General features: G+C 41.5%; 1 protein-coding gene and 1 pseudogene across 11 annotated transcripts in view; both read right to left on the bottom strand.

The window, feature by feature from the left end:
• LOC130867386 (F-box-like/WD repeat-containing protein TBL1X) overlaps positions 1-15,846 on the bottom strand; it is a 188,471-nt gene that overhangs the window by 94,264 nt on the left and 78,361 nt on the right. The window contains exon 1 of one of the 11 annotated variants that reach the window (XM_057759328.1): positions 4,426-4,444. The exons of the other annotated variants lie outside the window; for them this stretch is intronic. The gene's annotated coding sequence lies outside the window, so the exon portion shown is untranslated. Of the gene's footprint in view, positions 1-4,425; positions 4,445-15,846 lie in introns of those variants that run through there. 11 annotated transcript variants of the gene reach the window in all.
• Positions 683-830, bottom strand: LOC130868754 (U1 spliceosomal RNA; annotated as a pseudogene).

Here is a 15,846-nt window from a genome sequence, read left to right as displayed (position 1 = left end):
TGCCAGCTAACAACCTCCAAGAAACCACAACGGTCTCAGCCAATGAAATCCTTATCTTTCTGCACCCAGGAAAAGAGGGGGGGAAATGATCATGGCTCTCACAATCTCATACAAAATAGCAAAAATGAAATAACAAGATGGACCACAGCAAACAGAAGGGAACCACAGCAGGGAAATGAAGCTGAAGCCAACAAGAAGGCAACTATATAAAGGCTGCCAGTGAACACAACTTTGTACCAGGAGTATGGGAACCACAGATCTTACTCTTGGTTTCTCAGGAGTCTACTAAGGGAAGACAATGAGGTGATTATTCAACAGTAAATACAGACTATCAGAAACTCCGCTTCTAGACTTTTTATGCATGTATAAAATTTCATCCACAAGTCTCAGAAAGAAAACATTCTGAAGTAGGAAGAAGCTAGGCTTAGTAAACAAAAGGGGCAGTTCTTTCAACAACCCTCAATACTGGCTAACTGGGCAAGACCAAAAAACAGTTAAGCAAACAAAATCTGAGTGGCTACAGTGCAGATCGCTGCAGCCTGGTTTACTGCAGAAGCACTCACAGGCCCATATGAGCTAGCTGCCTGCCTGTCCCTGGGGTTTGCACAAATACATTGCTGTATCTTGCAATCACATTTTGGTGCCAATAAGTATATCAGTTCTGTATTAAAAAAAAAATTTTAAGGGGAGAGTGAGAATACAGTCCTCTACTATGAGTTTCCCACCTTTGGGGAAATCACAGGGGCCAGCACATCCATGGTGCAATGGAGAAGCCTCACACTGGGAAAACCACATTCACGATCATGGTATCTCCCTTCCCTGGCAGGAAAATATCAATAATATTATTTTTAACATTTGCTTGGGCCGGGCGGTGGTGGTGCACGCCTTTAATCCCAGCACTCGGGAGGCAGAGGCAGGCGGATCTCTGGGAGTTCGAGGCCAGCCTGGTCTACAAGAGCTAGTTCCTGGACGGGCACCAAAGCTACAGAGAAACCCGGTCTCGAAAAACCAAAAAAAAAAAAAATGCTTGGTAATCCATAATGTAGCTAGATCAAGGTCTTTTGCCATTGCCTTCAACTTGGTAAAAGTAATAATAAATGAAAGCAAGAAAAATTTTAAAATTTTTTTATCTATTTTTACAATTTTTTATTATAGTACTAGAGATTAAACTTGGGGCTCCGCATGTTCTAGGAAACTGCTCTACCACTTAACTGTACCCCCAGCTGAAGAACCTTTCTTTGTTGTTCTTTTGAAACTGATTCTCACTATGTGGATCAGAGTATCCTTGAACTCTAGTCTAAGCAGCCAGGGAGAATCTGGAATTCCTTATCACCTGCCATCAACTAAGCGCCAGCATTATTACAGGCATGTGCTACCATATCTTTATGGAGTGCTGGGGAGCAAACCCAGAGTTGGTTGCATGCTAGGCATATTAACTGAGCCAAACACCCACTGCTGATTTGTTTCCTTTCTTTTTCTTTGAGATAGGTTCTCCTTCTGTAGTTCTGACTGACCTAGAGCTTGCTATGTGAACCAGCACTGGCCTACCACTTCCAGCATTCTTGCTGTTTCTACCTCTGAATGCTGAAGTTTCAGGCATGAGACACCACACCTGGCATCCAAGAATAAAATTATGAGCATCAAAAAAATGTCTGGATTCTGGTGTGGGAAGTTCTTCTGTATATGTTGCTTTTATTGGTTAATGAATAAAGAAGCTGTTTCAGTCAATGGCTTAGCAGAATAGAGTGAGGCAGGGAAAACTAAACTAATGCTGGGAGAAAGAAGGCTGAGTCAGGAGACTTCATGTAGCTGCAGCTGGGAACAGACAATCTGAAATCTTGCCAGTAAAGCCACAGCCACGTGGCAATACACAGATTAATGGAGATGGGTTAATTCTAGATATGAGCTAGCTAGCAATATGCTTAAGTGAACAACCAAGCAGTGATTTAATTAATACACTTTCTGTGCAGTTCTTTTGGGGCTGAGCAGCAGGTAACAAACAAGTGGCTTCTTACAACAGAATCCCACATACAGTAAAACCCAAAGCTTGGGTTAGAAAAGCATACCTAATAACAAGATTACACTACACAATGACATTATATTCCAGATATGTTTAAATAATCTATATTCCCATTTATTACACAAATGTTTGGGGATTTTTTGCAAAATCATACCTATGAGACAATGGATTTAAGACTGTCAACAATAGCTGGTGGGTGCATAAAAAATTCCAGATTTCTTGGGAAATAATTTTTAAACATCTAGCATTAAAACATTTACATAAATTTGGGTTGGGAATTTTGGAAGGAAAAACCATAATGAGCAAATTATGACTAACATTTCAGTCTAGCAACATATCATTACAAGATACAAATTAAAGGCATCAAACTTCAATTGCAGTATCTCTGGTTACCCGGAATAGACTCTTCCCTGTGCCTGCTCCTCCCTCATCTATGTGAAGACAGTGACTAAATGAATCTTCTCTGAGATAAGAACCTAGTGGCTGAAGTGACTTTGACCAAGCGGATACAGCAAAGGTGATGTCATTTCCTTCTTGATAGCAAATGTCCTCTCTACTGTTCTGGCTAGAATAAAACAAGTGTCTATCTTTTGTCTTTCTCTGTCTCTGTAGTTATTTTGTTCGTAGGTTTTATTTTGCATTCATGAGCCTGCATGTATGTATATGTACACCAAATGCATGCCTGATACCCACAGTGGTCAGAGCAGGGTGTCAGATGTCATGGAATTGCAGTTATGGATGGTGTTGAACTAGGTCTTCTGGAAGAGCAGGAAGTGTTCCTAACCACTGAGCTATATCTCTCTAGACCCAGTAGGGTCTGTTTTGTCTCCTCTACAACTTCAAGTCCTGTACATAAATAATAGTCATTTGGTGTGTATGGATTCATCTCAAATTTCAGCAAGCAAGTTTAGTTTAAAAACACATGTCCTCAGTATTCTGCAAGTTGGAAGGGTAGTGACTCTGAACACCATCTTTCCTTTACATTCTTGAGAGTTTAGCCTTTGAGGCAAAAATTTAAGTCAGCTTACTAGAAAAACAGTATTTTGTCATACTGTAGACTGATGAAATATTACAGATGGAAGGAACTAGGAAGATATCACAAAGTCTTGACATTTCAGAAGCTGGCACTAATGACAGAAGGATCATTATTAATAGTGATTCTATTTCAGAATTGTCTATATTTGGATGATGTATCACATGGTCACCATGTTTTACGTGATCAATAACCAAGATGGTGGTTATAGCTGGACCAACTAGGAAAAGTCAAAGCCTAAGCATATGTCTCTCCACAGACACTAGGACTTCTTAAACGTGACAACATAAATGAGAAAAAGAGGCCCCAGATTAGAACCATGTGAATCACCAAAGGAGCCTTCTACATCTGCTGTGTTAAAACAATAACCTCAATAAACTCTACAGATGCAACATTGAGCCTCGACCTGCCCACTTCCCAGAACCATCTGGCATTGCTGCTTCAGAACTGCCTCAGAACCGCCTCCATCACTGCCTTATGTAATAGCCACCACATTCAAAGACGGAGTCCTGAGCCTTGCACATGGATTCCCCATTCCAAGCAGACCAGGGCTGCACTGGGGTTTGACCTAGTCAACATGTATGAAACAGGACAGTATGGGAACATTTGAATAAGGATGGCCCCCAAAGTTCATATATTTGAGTGCTTAGTCATCAGGAAATGGTACTGCTTGAGAAGGATTAGGAGTTGTGGTCTTTTTGGAGTATATGTGGCCTTGTTTGAGGAAGTGTCACTGGGAGGTGGGTTTGAAGGTTTCAAAAGCCCAAGTCAGGCCCAGTGGCTTCTCTTCCTGCTGCCTGAAGATCTGGATGAAGACCACTCAGCTCCTTCTCCAGCACCATGTCTGCCTGCGTGTGACCAGCTTCCTGCCATGATGACAATGGACTAAACTTCTGAAACTGTAAGCAAGCCCCAATTAAATAAGAGTTGCCATGGTCATGGTTTCTCTTCACAGCAATAAAATAGAATAGTTGCTAAGGCATAGTATTATATCTCTACTTGGGTCCCTGTCTGGTACCCAGAAATCATTATGTCAACTTACTCTTTAGCCTTAAGTTGTCTTCAGCATTCTGACTTACCAACTGGTATCCTTTTCCTCCAGGCTCCAAACACTGCCAATGTCATCTTGGACTCTCAACCTTTCTCCCTCCCCGTCATCCTCTGCATCAAATCTTCAAGTCCTATAGCTGTAGCCATAGTGCACCCTTAACATTTTATACCAGGCTGACTTTGAATTCCGAGATCCACCAACCTCTGCCTCCTGAGTGCTGGGATTAAAAGTGTGTGCCACCACCAGGCTATAACTGTTTTTTTTTTAAGATTTATTATTTATTTTATGTATACGAGTGTTGTGTCTGCATATACAACTTACTTGTACTGTCATTTCCATTGGTGATATGCTGTGGTCTCTTCATAGTGACAAGAATTGGTGTCAACCTGATCGATCCTTCTGTAATACAATTCTTGCTACAGCATAGTCTGACCATAGCTCATCATTTAAAAAAAATGCCATCAGTTACATCACTATCTGACAAAAACAAACTAGGTTCCTTCCATCAACTGCCTGGACATGTGCTTCCTATGCCATCAGGAGAGGTGGAGATGGGGACCAGTAACATTCACAAGAATTATATATAATACTTCATATTCCATTTGTAGTAAGTAAAATAATGTCCTCCTCACCATCAGTGTTTCCTACACTTCAATCCCCTCAAGCTGGAACTGTCTAGTTACTGACAAGGGGAAGTGAAAGTTGCAAAGAGAAATCAGGTTGCTAAATTAAAGATCTGACAGCATTTACACCCTGGGTTATATGAGGGGGTATTTGCTAAGTAGCAACACAAGAGCTTCTCTCCCACTACTAGCCTTCTAAAGCAGGTCACAGCACACAAACCAATTTTATTCTAAACAGTGTTCTCAAAAGAATTCTTTAAACAAGGAAGGGGTAGAAGACCTAATGCCTGTGGATCCTTCATGAGAAAAATGCAAGTCAGCTCTACTGGCTTTGAGAGGAAGGGGTTGTAGGCTAAGGGATGTGGTAGCTGTGGGCTAAAGAAATATGGACAGGGGGTCCCTTGAACCACCAGAAAATAACAATGAGCTGTATTCAGATTTGTGACCTCCAAACTGTAAGACAGTAAACCTGTGCTACTTTACTCACCTGAGTTTATGGAAGGAAGATTGTTACAGCAGTCGGTGGAATACACCTCTTCCCTCTCACTGCTGAGCACCCACTGCAGAACATTCACACCATTTTACAGTACTTAGCATTTTGCGTTAGAAGCCTCTGTACTGCACAATGAATATGAAGTTCCAGTTCTACACCTCAGGCAGTTCTTTGTTGCCCTTCAAACAAGCAATCCTAAAACTCATCCCTGTGGCTTAAGTGAAAAGAAGGACACCTGTGACTCAGGCCACATGAGTGAGAACCTCCTGTTGTAGTCCTATACCCTGTTGCCCATACTCACTTCACTCTTACATCTTGTCCTTACTTTCCTGAAAATTCTGTTCACACTCCCTCAGGGGCAGGCACGGTATCTTATTTTCAGTTTCATGCCATGCCATCTTGTTCCCTGCATTAAAGTTTCCATTCTGAAAAGCTCTGGGTCATTCATTTGGCCTCATTCTTGGCATGCACCTTTGAAATCAAGGAGCTTTTGCACTCTGTGCTTTAAAAGTGTAGAATAAAGGGTTGGGGCTGGGAAGAGGGCTCAGTTGGCAAAATGCTTGTCACGCAAGCACAAAACCTGAGTTCAGATCCCAACACCCATGTAAAAAGCCAGGCACAGTGGAGAGTTAGATACTGTAGCTTAGTGATCAGCCATTCTAGCATACTCAGCAAGTTCCAGAGGCCTTGAGAATCCCTGGTCTGGAAAATGTAGAGGGCAAATAGAGGAAGACATCTGACATTGACCTCTGGCCTCCACGCCACACACATAAAAAGAGAAGAAAAAATATCTTTGAAAAAGTTGAACATGGGATTGGACAGATTGCTAAATTGTTAAAGAGTACTGACTGCACTTCCAGATTCAATTCCGAGCACTTACATGGTGGCTTACAACCTTCTGTAGCTCCAGTTTCAGCAGATCTGATGCCGTCTTCTGGCCTCCCTCAGCACTAAGCATGTGCATGATACATAGACATATGTGTAGGGAAAATACACATACACATAAAATATTTTTAAATTTTTTAAAGTTGAAGATTTACATTTGTTTTCTTGTTTATATTTGTTTCTATGCTCAAATGCCTTAGTTCAGAGAAGAGTTTATTTGGGCTCAAAGTCTGAAAAGATAGTCCACCATAGCAGGGAAAGTGCAGGTGACAGCAGCTGCTCACATTGCTTACTTAATCAAGAAATCAAAGCAGATAGAAAGTAGGGCGTCGGGACTTGACCCCAGTTCATTCTGTGAGGCTATACCCATTAAAGGTTTCACAACCTTCCCAAACAGCATCAGTATTCAGAGTTCATCAGCCTATGGGAGATAGTTCTCATTGAAACCATAGCATAATCTGATTAAACAGTTCTGCTCCTAAGAATGTAATCAAGACAATGAAGACATATCATAACAGCTATATTCACAACAGAAAAGGGCAGAAAGAGTTTGACCATCAACTGAAGAAAGGATAAACAAAAAGCATGTTTTTATCAATGAATAAACAAAATATGGTAAAATGGAGTGTCATTACACAGTACAGTGAGCCATCTACCATCCATCCGTGTCACAATATGAATGAACCCTAATATATTACAGCAGCTGGGCCCACTGGTGCAGGTCTGTCATCCCAGATACTCCAGAGACTGAGACAGATGTGTCAGCTACAGTGATTTTCTGGCCAGCCTGGGCAACTCAGCAAGACCCTGTTTCAAAGTAAGACATAAAGAATGATGGGGGTATAATTCAATAATAGAGTGCTTGTCTAGCATGAGCAAGGCTCTGGGTTCAATTCCCAGTACTAAATGGAGGCAGGGAGGGAGGGAGATATGGAAGGAGGGGAGAATGACAGGAATGAATGCAGTGGGGTGAGAAACAATTCTACAGAATAAAGGAGGCCAAATACAAATATATATATATAAATTCTACAACCCACTCATTTAAAACATGAGAATAGTTCTCTCTCTCCCCCTCTCCCCCTCCCTCCCCCTTCTCTCCCCCCTCTCTCTCCTGATTAAATGTAAGCTCTCAGCTACTGCTCCAGCTTCATGCCTGCTCTCAACCTTATCTGGAGATAAAGACCCTACTCTAGATCATGTAAAATGTTTCTATATAATGGTGATCATGTTGACGGTATTTTCTTGAGCTGATTTAGTAAATCTTCATACAGTAATAGTGTTCTTTGTTTAACGGGAAATAAAGATCCATTTTTCCTCTGAATTATAATTTGTGGACAATGTAGGCAGAAATAAGAAGTGAGCAAAAATCAAATTAAAGTAGATCTTGCAGGTGAGAATTTTGTAGAATTGGGGGAGAAATGGCAGTACCCTCAAGACACACCATATGAAGGAGGAAGAGATGAACTAGAGATGTAAAATACCAGAAATGTATCCATTTAATCCTCCTAAGGTCTGGTTATCACTAAGATAGGGTATCCTAATATCAATTCTATCATGATGGGAAGGAAGTGCTTTTCTGTATATCCTGAAATGTTTGAGCAGACAGCCCAACTTTAGGCACATGTCTATGCTGGAACACCAGTTTCTAGTTTAAAATACAACCTTCCCTGAAATAATAAAAATTTAAAAAGAAAAAATATAGTGCATGTGCACTATATACATAGTGGCCTTATCTTATCAATAATAGTGGCCTTATCTTCAAAATCTTCAAAATCATGGGATACAGAAACAGCAACTAAAGTGGTCCTGAGTGGAGTCAAAGAGATGCCATGTAGCTGTCAAAGGAGAAAGACATCAGAACCTTAACAGTAAGCCACAGTCTCATGGCGACACACAAATTAATAGAAATGGGTAAATTTAAGATATAAGAGCTAGCTAGGAATATGCCTGAGCCATTGACCAAACAGTATTATAATTAATATAGTTTTGTGTGATTATTCGGGTCTGGGAGGCCAGAAAAACAAAAGAATAGTCTCCACTTACACCCTACTCTACAAATAAAGCTAATTAAACACCTGTGCAAAAACTTTTTGAAGTCAGATTATACAAATCCGTAGACAGAAATAAATTAGTAGCTGCCAAGGAGGAGTAGGTCACAATGTGTTGCTAATGATTTCACCAAGATAAAAAGTCTACCCAATAACACTTACACACATACACACAAAATGGTCATTGGATCATAGAGCTATGAAAAGGCAGATTTTGCTGAGAGCTGGACATATGGCTTGGCCATTAAGAAGAGCACTGGCTGCTCTTGCCAGAGTCCTGAGTTCAATTCCCAGCAACCACATAGTAGTTTACAACGATCTATAAGAGGATCCAATGCCCACTTCTGTCATGCAGGCATACATGCAAATAGATTATTCATATGCATAAATAATATTTTAAGAAAGGTGAATTTTGTAGTGTATTACTATTAGAGCTCAATAAAGCTCATTTTTAGTGAGGCACAGGGTGCAAGCCTATAACCCCCACTGTGGAGGCTAAAGCAGGATTGCCATGACTTCTAAGCTAGGTTGGGATACATAATGAGACCCTGTCTAAAAAACAAACAAACAAGGGGCTGGTGAGATGGCTCAACATTTGCCATGAGTTCAAACCCTGGAGTCCATATGGTAGGAGAGAGGCAACCTACACAGGTTGTTCTCTGATTATTACATTCACACCAAGGAGCTCACACACACACATAAACTACAATAATAATAATTTAATTTTTAAAGCAATAACAAAACATGGTTTTCCTTGTTAAAGTTCTCCGGGCTCTTTGAAGCCAGAAGTATGAATGTACAAATGTTAAATGCCATATACATGGCTCATTGTTACTGAACAGTCAAAATCTCATACTACCAATTTCTCAAACATGAAAATCCTTTATATACTCTGGGATGTAAGGCGATTTAACATACATGCATTCCCTCTCCTGTCAAATGTATAAAAGCATAATTGAATTTAGTAAGAAACACAGAGAATGGCTTTCTAATTCAAATTACATCCAAACAGTAAATGTGGTCATATAGCACAGGTTTTCAGCTGGACTGTGATGAAAAACTGAAATGCATGCAATGTGTTTTGTTAATCACAACAGAACCCAGCTGATGAAACCACACAATGTCTGCTTACTAGATGGTAAGAACAGCCCCTCATTTCTGAAGTAGATTTTCAATTCCATCTATGTTAAGAATGCCAATTTTCAGGGCTTGAATTCTGAATCTCCTGAATCCCTCTCTACTCAAAGCACCTTTGCCAATACTGTGCATACAAATGGACCATCTATACATCTTAGGATTCTTAAATTCTACCTGCAATTAGGAGTGGGAAAGGGACACCTCTTTGGGGTCATGATTCTACCTACCATGTCATTCCATTTGAAATTACAGCTACAGAAATAGCAACAGTAGACAAGAACATTGCTCTGTGTGTGTGTGTGTGTGTGTGTGTGTGTGTGTGTGTGTGTGTGTGTGTGTGTACATGGATGTGGAAGCCAGATGTTGACCTTATTTTTTGAGACTGTGTCTCTCGACAAACTAGGGGCTCAGTAGTTGAGTAGAGTGGATGTTCAATGAGCCCCAGATCCTCCTGTCAAAGCTTCAGTGTAGTCGTTTTGTAGTATTACAGGTATGCACCACCACACCTTTATGTGGACACTTTTTACACAGTGCTATAGATTCCATTTCAGGTCCTCAATTCTTGCACAGCAAGCATTTTACGCACTGAGCCGGGGCCATGCTTCCTTTCATACTTTCTGAACAGTTGTCTTTGCTTTCAGCAAATCTACACATCTACACTTGCTTTTGGATAACCAATCTATGTTCTCCACTTCAGAATTCATGGGAAATGCATGAAAATGAACAGTTACATCTGAAGCAACAAATGAACAACAAAAAAGACATAGATGCAAGCCCAAGCAATTCCCATCTAACTCTGAACTCAAAAGCTAATAAAAAGCTCTCTAGATTTTCATCCTGTCTCCCTCTTCACACACATTATGATCTCCCCAAACCACATAGAATAGATAGAATGGCATTCCTGAATTGCACAGGCACACAGCATCAGACACCTGCAGGCTACACAGCTTCCATCCTAATGGCACAAAATACCTGCTTTACCTCAGGTGAGGCCCTATCTCCTAATCTTCAAAACACCCTAGTACGGTTTCCTCCTTTATACGTGCTCCACACAGGCCCTGACTGAGCTCAGATCAGTGTCTTTGGAACATGCACCAGCTGTCCCCTGCACTGGAGTAGGTGTCACCAGAATCCTCAGCCACCTCTCTAGCCTGACTGGTGGTTCTTCAGAGTAAGAAAGGTACACTCTGCATCTCAGAATTGGCTGAGTACCTGCTGTTTGTTACAGGTACGCAAAAGAGGTTTGTACTATGAATATATTCCCCATCTCTGAAACTTCATTTCTGAAGAAAAACATGGGAAAAACTTTCTTGTAAACACTTGAGAGTGATAACATGTGTATAATGGTTCTGGGCCAACAAAATTCTACCTTCATGCTTACAGGGGACACTGTGTCTACAGGGGAGTCCCTCTATCTCTATTTCCATATGAGGAATTAGCCAGAAAAATCTTGTGATGTAGGCTAAGGAATGAGATCAGAGAACATCTTACTTGAAGTTCCGTCTGGTGGGGACATTGTATGAGGTAAGTCATTCTGGGACAGGCAGAGAAGACTAGTATGGAGTACTATATAGATTTGTAACAGCATTCTGGGCTTCCATCCAGCAGAGACCAGAAGTACCCCTCCCCCAACACTTGTGACAACTGAAAAAAGTATTGACAGAGGCCCTTGAAGGATACAACTACCCTAGTTTAAAAACAACTGCCCTGGGTCTGGGCTCACTGTATAAACTGCTTGCCACACAAGCCATGAGAACCTGAGTTCAGAGCCCCAATACCTATAGAAAATGGGTGTAGTGAATGGTATGGAATGGTATGTCCTAGTTATTCTGGTGCTGGGGAGGCAGAAATAAGTGATCCCTGATCAGGCAGGCTAGACAAATTGGGGTGCTCCAGGTTCAGTAAGAGACCTTGCCTTTTAAAAAAAAAAAAAAAAGTAGAGAGCAACTGATACCTGCCTATCAACCTCTAGCTTCATTGGGCACGTGATCAGGCTTCATTGATTGTATACACACACACACACACACACACACGCAGAGAGAGAGAGAGAGAGAGAGAGAGAGAGAGAGAGAGAGAGAGAGAGAACAGCATCCTATCCTTTCAAAACTTTGCAGTGAAAAAGCAACCCAAGTTTGTAATTTTGTTTTTTGAGAGTGAGTCTTACTATGTAGCCCTAACTGACGTAAAACTTGTTGTGCAGCCCAGTCTAGCCTCAAACTGAAGCAATCCTTTTGCCTTGGCTCCTGAGTGCTGGGATTACAGAAGTGAGCCACCACACCCAGACAGCCTGGACTTATTTGAAGGATACTCCATCCTCAACACTAGCTCAGTCTATCTTCCCACATTCTTTTAAATCTCACTGTAATTCCCTTCTTGGGGGGGGGGGGGTCTAAAACAAAATTAAGTATGTGGCTGGGGAAATACCTTAATGGGCAAAGTTCCTACTCACTATGGAAGCCCACTCACTACAGAACCTTGAGTGTGAAGACCTCAGTTCAGATCCCCCAAATCCACAGTAAAGGCAGAAATAAGTAGACTCCTGAAGTTCACCAGCCAGCCAGCCTAGCTCAGTCAGTTAAAATTAAAGGTACAGCAGCTGAAGCAAGTGCTTGGCAATTAATATAGCCTATGCTGCTCCCCTGGAGAGTCCTAGTTGGGTTCCTAGCACCCACATTTGGCAGCTCACAACCATCTCTAACTCTTAACTCTTGGTGAACCAACACCCTCTTTTGGCCTCCACAGACATATACAAATACAGCATACACTCACAGGCATGTAATATATCTTTCTTAAATAAAAATAAAATACAATAAAGGTAGAGATCAGTAGAGAAAAGACACTCAACATCTGGCCTCTGGATCCACATGCAAACACACACACACACACACGTGCGTACACACACATATACAACACAACATGTATATAGACCAAAATAGTAAAAGCAATTGCATTGCATCTGTGTGAGTGACCTATATTCCATGAAAATGACCTAAATGTAAAATCTGCACAACTCATTTTTCCATTTAAAAAATGTTCCCATGTTATGAAGAGGATTCAAAGGACTCTGACAGAAACAAAGATTGCTCACTCTCATTAGCTTTGCTCAGAGGCCTGCAGCCAGGGGGAACTCGGGAGACCATCCTGCACGTCAAAGTGCATCATCTTTCTCATGGTTGGCCGAGATTTCTGCAGGTTACATAAATATTACTTTTGAATGGCTGTTTATTTTCTTTCCACTTGTGGACTGAGAATTAAATGGATGGCTGGAAACAGTCTACATCAAAGCTCTTTTATCCTTTTAACCATGCTTTCAATGGGGACTTTCATCCAACTCCTAGCCCCATGCCCTACCCCCACATACAGAGCAGAGCCAGACTGCAGAATCCCAGGCTATTTCTGGGATCCCAGGCCTGTAGCTCCTTTTAACAAAACCAAGCTCAGAAGTAAAGGGGCTCTTAGAAATCAAGCCAATTCTCCAGGGTGGGCTTGGAGTGCGTGAACTGCCATACAAGTGTGCCTTTGGCCCTGAATCCTCAGAACAGTTTGATCTGTGACCACCATCCCCGGCACCCTCACCAGTCTTCCCTCTGGGTCTGTAGACTATCATGAAAGCAGTCCCTCACATCATGAAATAAGATTCATGTTTTGTGTGCATGCAAGCACATGTGCGGGCCCATAGCTAGCATCAGATGCTTTCCTCAGTTGCTCTCCACCATAGGTTTTGAGGGGGTCTCCAACTGAACCTGGAGTTCATCAAATAGGCTAAACTGGCCAGCTGGCAATTTCCAGGGATCACTCTCTGCCCCCACCTCTAGCTCTGGCATTATAACACATGTTACCATACCCAAGTTTTCACACAGGTGCAGAGGATTTCGAACACAGTTTTTCATAGTTATACGAACAAACATTTTACCAACTGAGCTATCTAACAACGCAATTCACCTCTTTTAATTCCACCCCCACCGTCAACTACTTAAAAATGCCAAACTGTTCAAAGCTTGAATGCCTCTAAAAATAAACAGTTTGCAGAACTGGGCCCAGCTGGTGTAGACTAAAGACTGGCGCTGAAGACTGGCACAGACCAATACCCTAACTCTGGAATCTAAATACACAGGATGGGAGCTGTGCAACAATGGATAAAGAAACCACTACAGAAAGATGTTAAAAGAAAAACTCTTCAGAGCTGCACTTGGCAATGAACATCAGCAGGAAGCCACATAGGTAAACAATATCCACCTCCAGGGCCTCCTCTCTGAAAGAGCCAAGAAATAACACCAACAGCAATGAGCAAACTAACAGCTCTTAACGTCTAACTGCCATAGCAAAAAGACCTGATTCTAGGCCAGAACCTGGGAATTTGCCCTAGGAATTGGAACAGCTTTGCATCCCAGTAAGGAAAGATATGCTTAAAAGGTCAGAGAGAAACAAGACCAAAAGACCCAGGGCTCATCTTGAAAAGACTCCCACTAGTCAAATTTAATGCAGCTTGTACATCTAAAACAAGTATGGTGATGGATTATAACACTGTTTTGTTTGGTTGGTTGGTTTGGTTTGGTTTTTTGGAGCAGGGTTTCTCTGGAATTCTTTGTAGACCAGGCTGGCCTCAAACTCATAGACACCCCCCCCCCCGCCCCAGCCTCTGCTGGGATTAAAAGCATGTGGCATCACAACCAGCTTATAACACACTTTTAAACCAGCTTATAACACATTTTTAAAGGATAAATGACTGAATTGGTCACTTCTATTGCTGTTAATAACAAAATACCTGACCAAAGCAATTTAAAGATAGAAGAGATTATTTTGGCTCACAGTTTGAGCAGTCTGTCATGATGAAGAAAGCATGGAAACATAACCTTTCAAGATAGCTAGATACACTGTGAAGAGCAGAGAAGTGAATGCTGATGCTCAGCTCATTCTCCTCTTCATTCAGTCCAGAAGCCCAGCCCAGCCCATAGGGTGGTGCTGCCCACAGTTACGGTACTAACCTACTTAACATAATCTAGAAATCCCTCACTCACATATATCAGAGGTTTGGAGAAGCTTGATCCTGTCAAGTTAACAATCAAAATCACACAGGGATTCTTTTACAAAGAAGCAGAGCTGAAGGTCTAAAGATTGTTAACTAGGGTGCTGGAGAGATGGTTCTGTAGTTAAGTTACTTGCTGCTCTTTCAGAGGACCAAAGATTCAAATCCCAGAACCTACAACTTACAACTGTCTTTAACTACACACTTCCAAGGGATCCAATATCCTCTTCTGGACTCCATGGGCATGCATGTGGTACACATACATGCAGGCAAAACATTCATACACATACAATAAAAACAGATATAAAAGAAAAGATTGCCTTCTAATATATGCAAAATAAACAGAATTAGAAACACATCAATTTTTTGTTTTTGTTTTTAACTAACAGCACATGAGTTGAGGAGCTGCCCAAAGAGAATGCTTTTCACTTTGTAAGTCTGCCAGTCTCTTTCCCAACGTTCTCCTCTGCCTGTATTTATCATAAGGTCAGCCACTATCAACACGCAAGTGAATAGGACTTACGGGATCCTGTTAACAGAAAGCCATAGTTCCCCAAATGTGTCCTTCTTGATGTGTGTAATAATACATCGATGGTCCTCTGCAAGAGCAGTAAATGCTCATAACTACTGAATGAGAAAGATGTGACAATAAAGCAGTAATGACACCTCAGACTGGGCACCTACTCCAGAGGCCACCACTTTCCTAAGGGAGCCACTTGGTGGGTAGACTTTCATCCACTACTCTAGATGGGTATATTCAGCTGTGTAGCTCTTAATCTCACTCTAATCCTAGAGAGATCATCAAAACTCCCGTGCCTTGGAAGGAGGTAGGGGAGATTCTCCAACACAGAGATGACTAAAGAGACATAAAACAAAACACAGGGAGGAGGTACTCAGATAACAATGATCAAATGACTGAAGAAAAGTATGATTGGTCGGTGTGGCATTAAGCTGCCTATGTTCACTTGAATGAATTGTGTGGCAGCAATTTCTTCAGAATAGCCTGCAAAATGGCTTAGCAGGTAAAGGCACTTGCCACCAAGCCTGACACCTAAGTTTGATCCCAAGGATCTACATGGTGAAAGGAGAAAATTGATTCCTGCAAACTGTCCTGACCTCTACAAGTATACACACACAAATAATAATAATAAATTTTCTCCTTAAAAAAATCAAGGAGGTGGTGAAAAGATGGCTCAACAGGTAAGAGCTCTTAGTGCTCTTCTAGAGGACCAGACTTCAATTCCCAGGGCCAAGTCAGATGGCTCATCATCACCTCTAACTCTGGGAGTCTTACAGCCTCTTTTAGCCTCTGAAGGCACATGCACAGACTCACACACAAGACACATGTACATACATACAAATAAAAACAAATAAAAGGATTAGGGGAATGAAGTGGAAAGATTGCTTGCTGTGTAAACACAAGTTCGAATATCTAGCTCCCATGCAAAAAGCCTGGCACGGCTCTATGCACTATAATCCCAGAGCTGTGAAGTGAGGTACACAGGAAGACTGCAGAAGCTTTCAGTGAAA

This window comes from Chionomys nivalis, chromosome X (genome assembly GCF_950005125.1).
Source record: "Chionomys nivalis chromosome X, mChiNiv1.1, whole genome shotgun sequence".
Lineage (NCBI taxonomy): Eukaryota > Metazoa > Chordata > Mammalia > Rodentia > Cricetidae > Chionomys > Chionomys nivalis.
The sequence above is the reverse complement of the archived record's forward strand: the minus strand, read 5'-3'. Positions and strand labels throughout refer to the sequence as shown.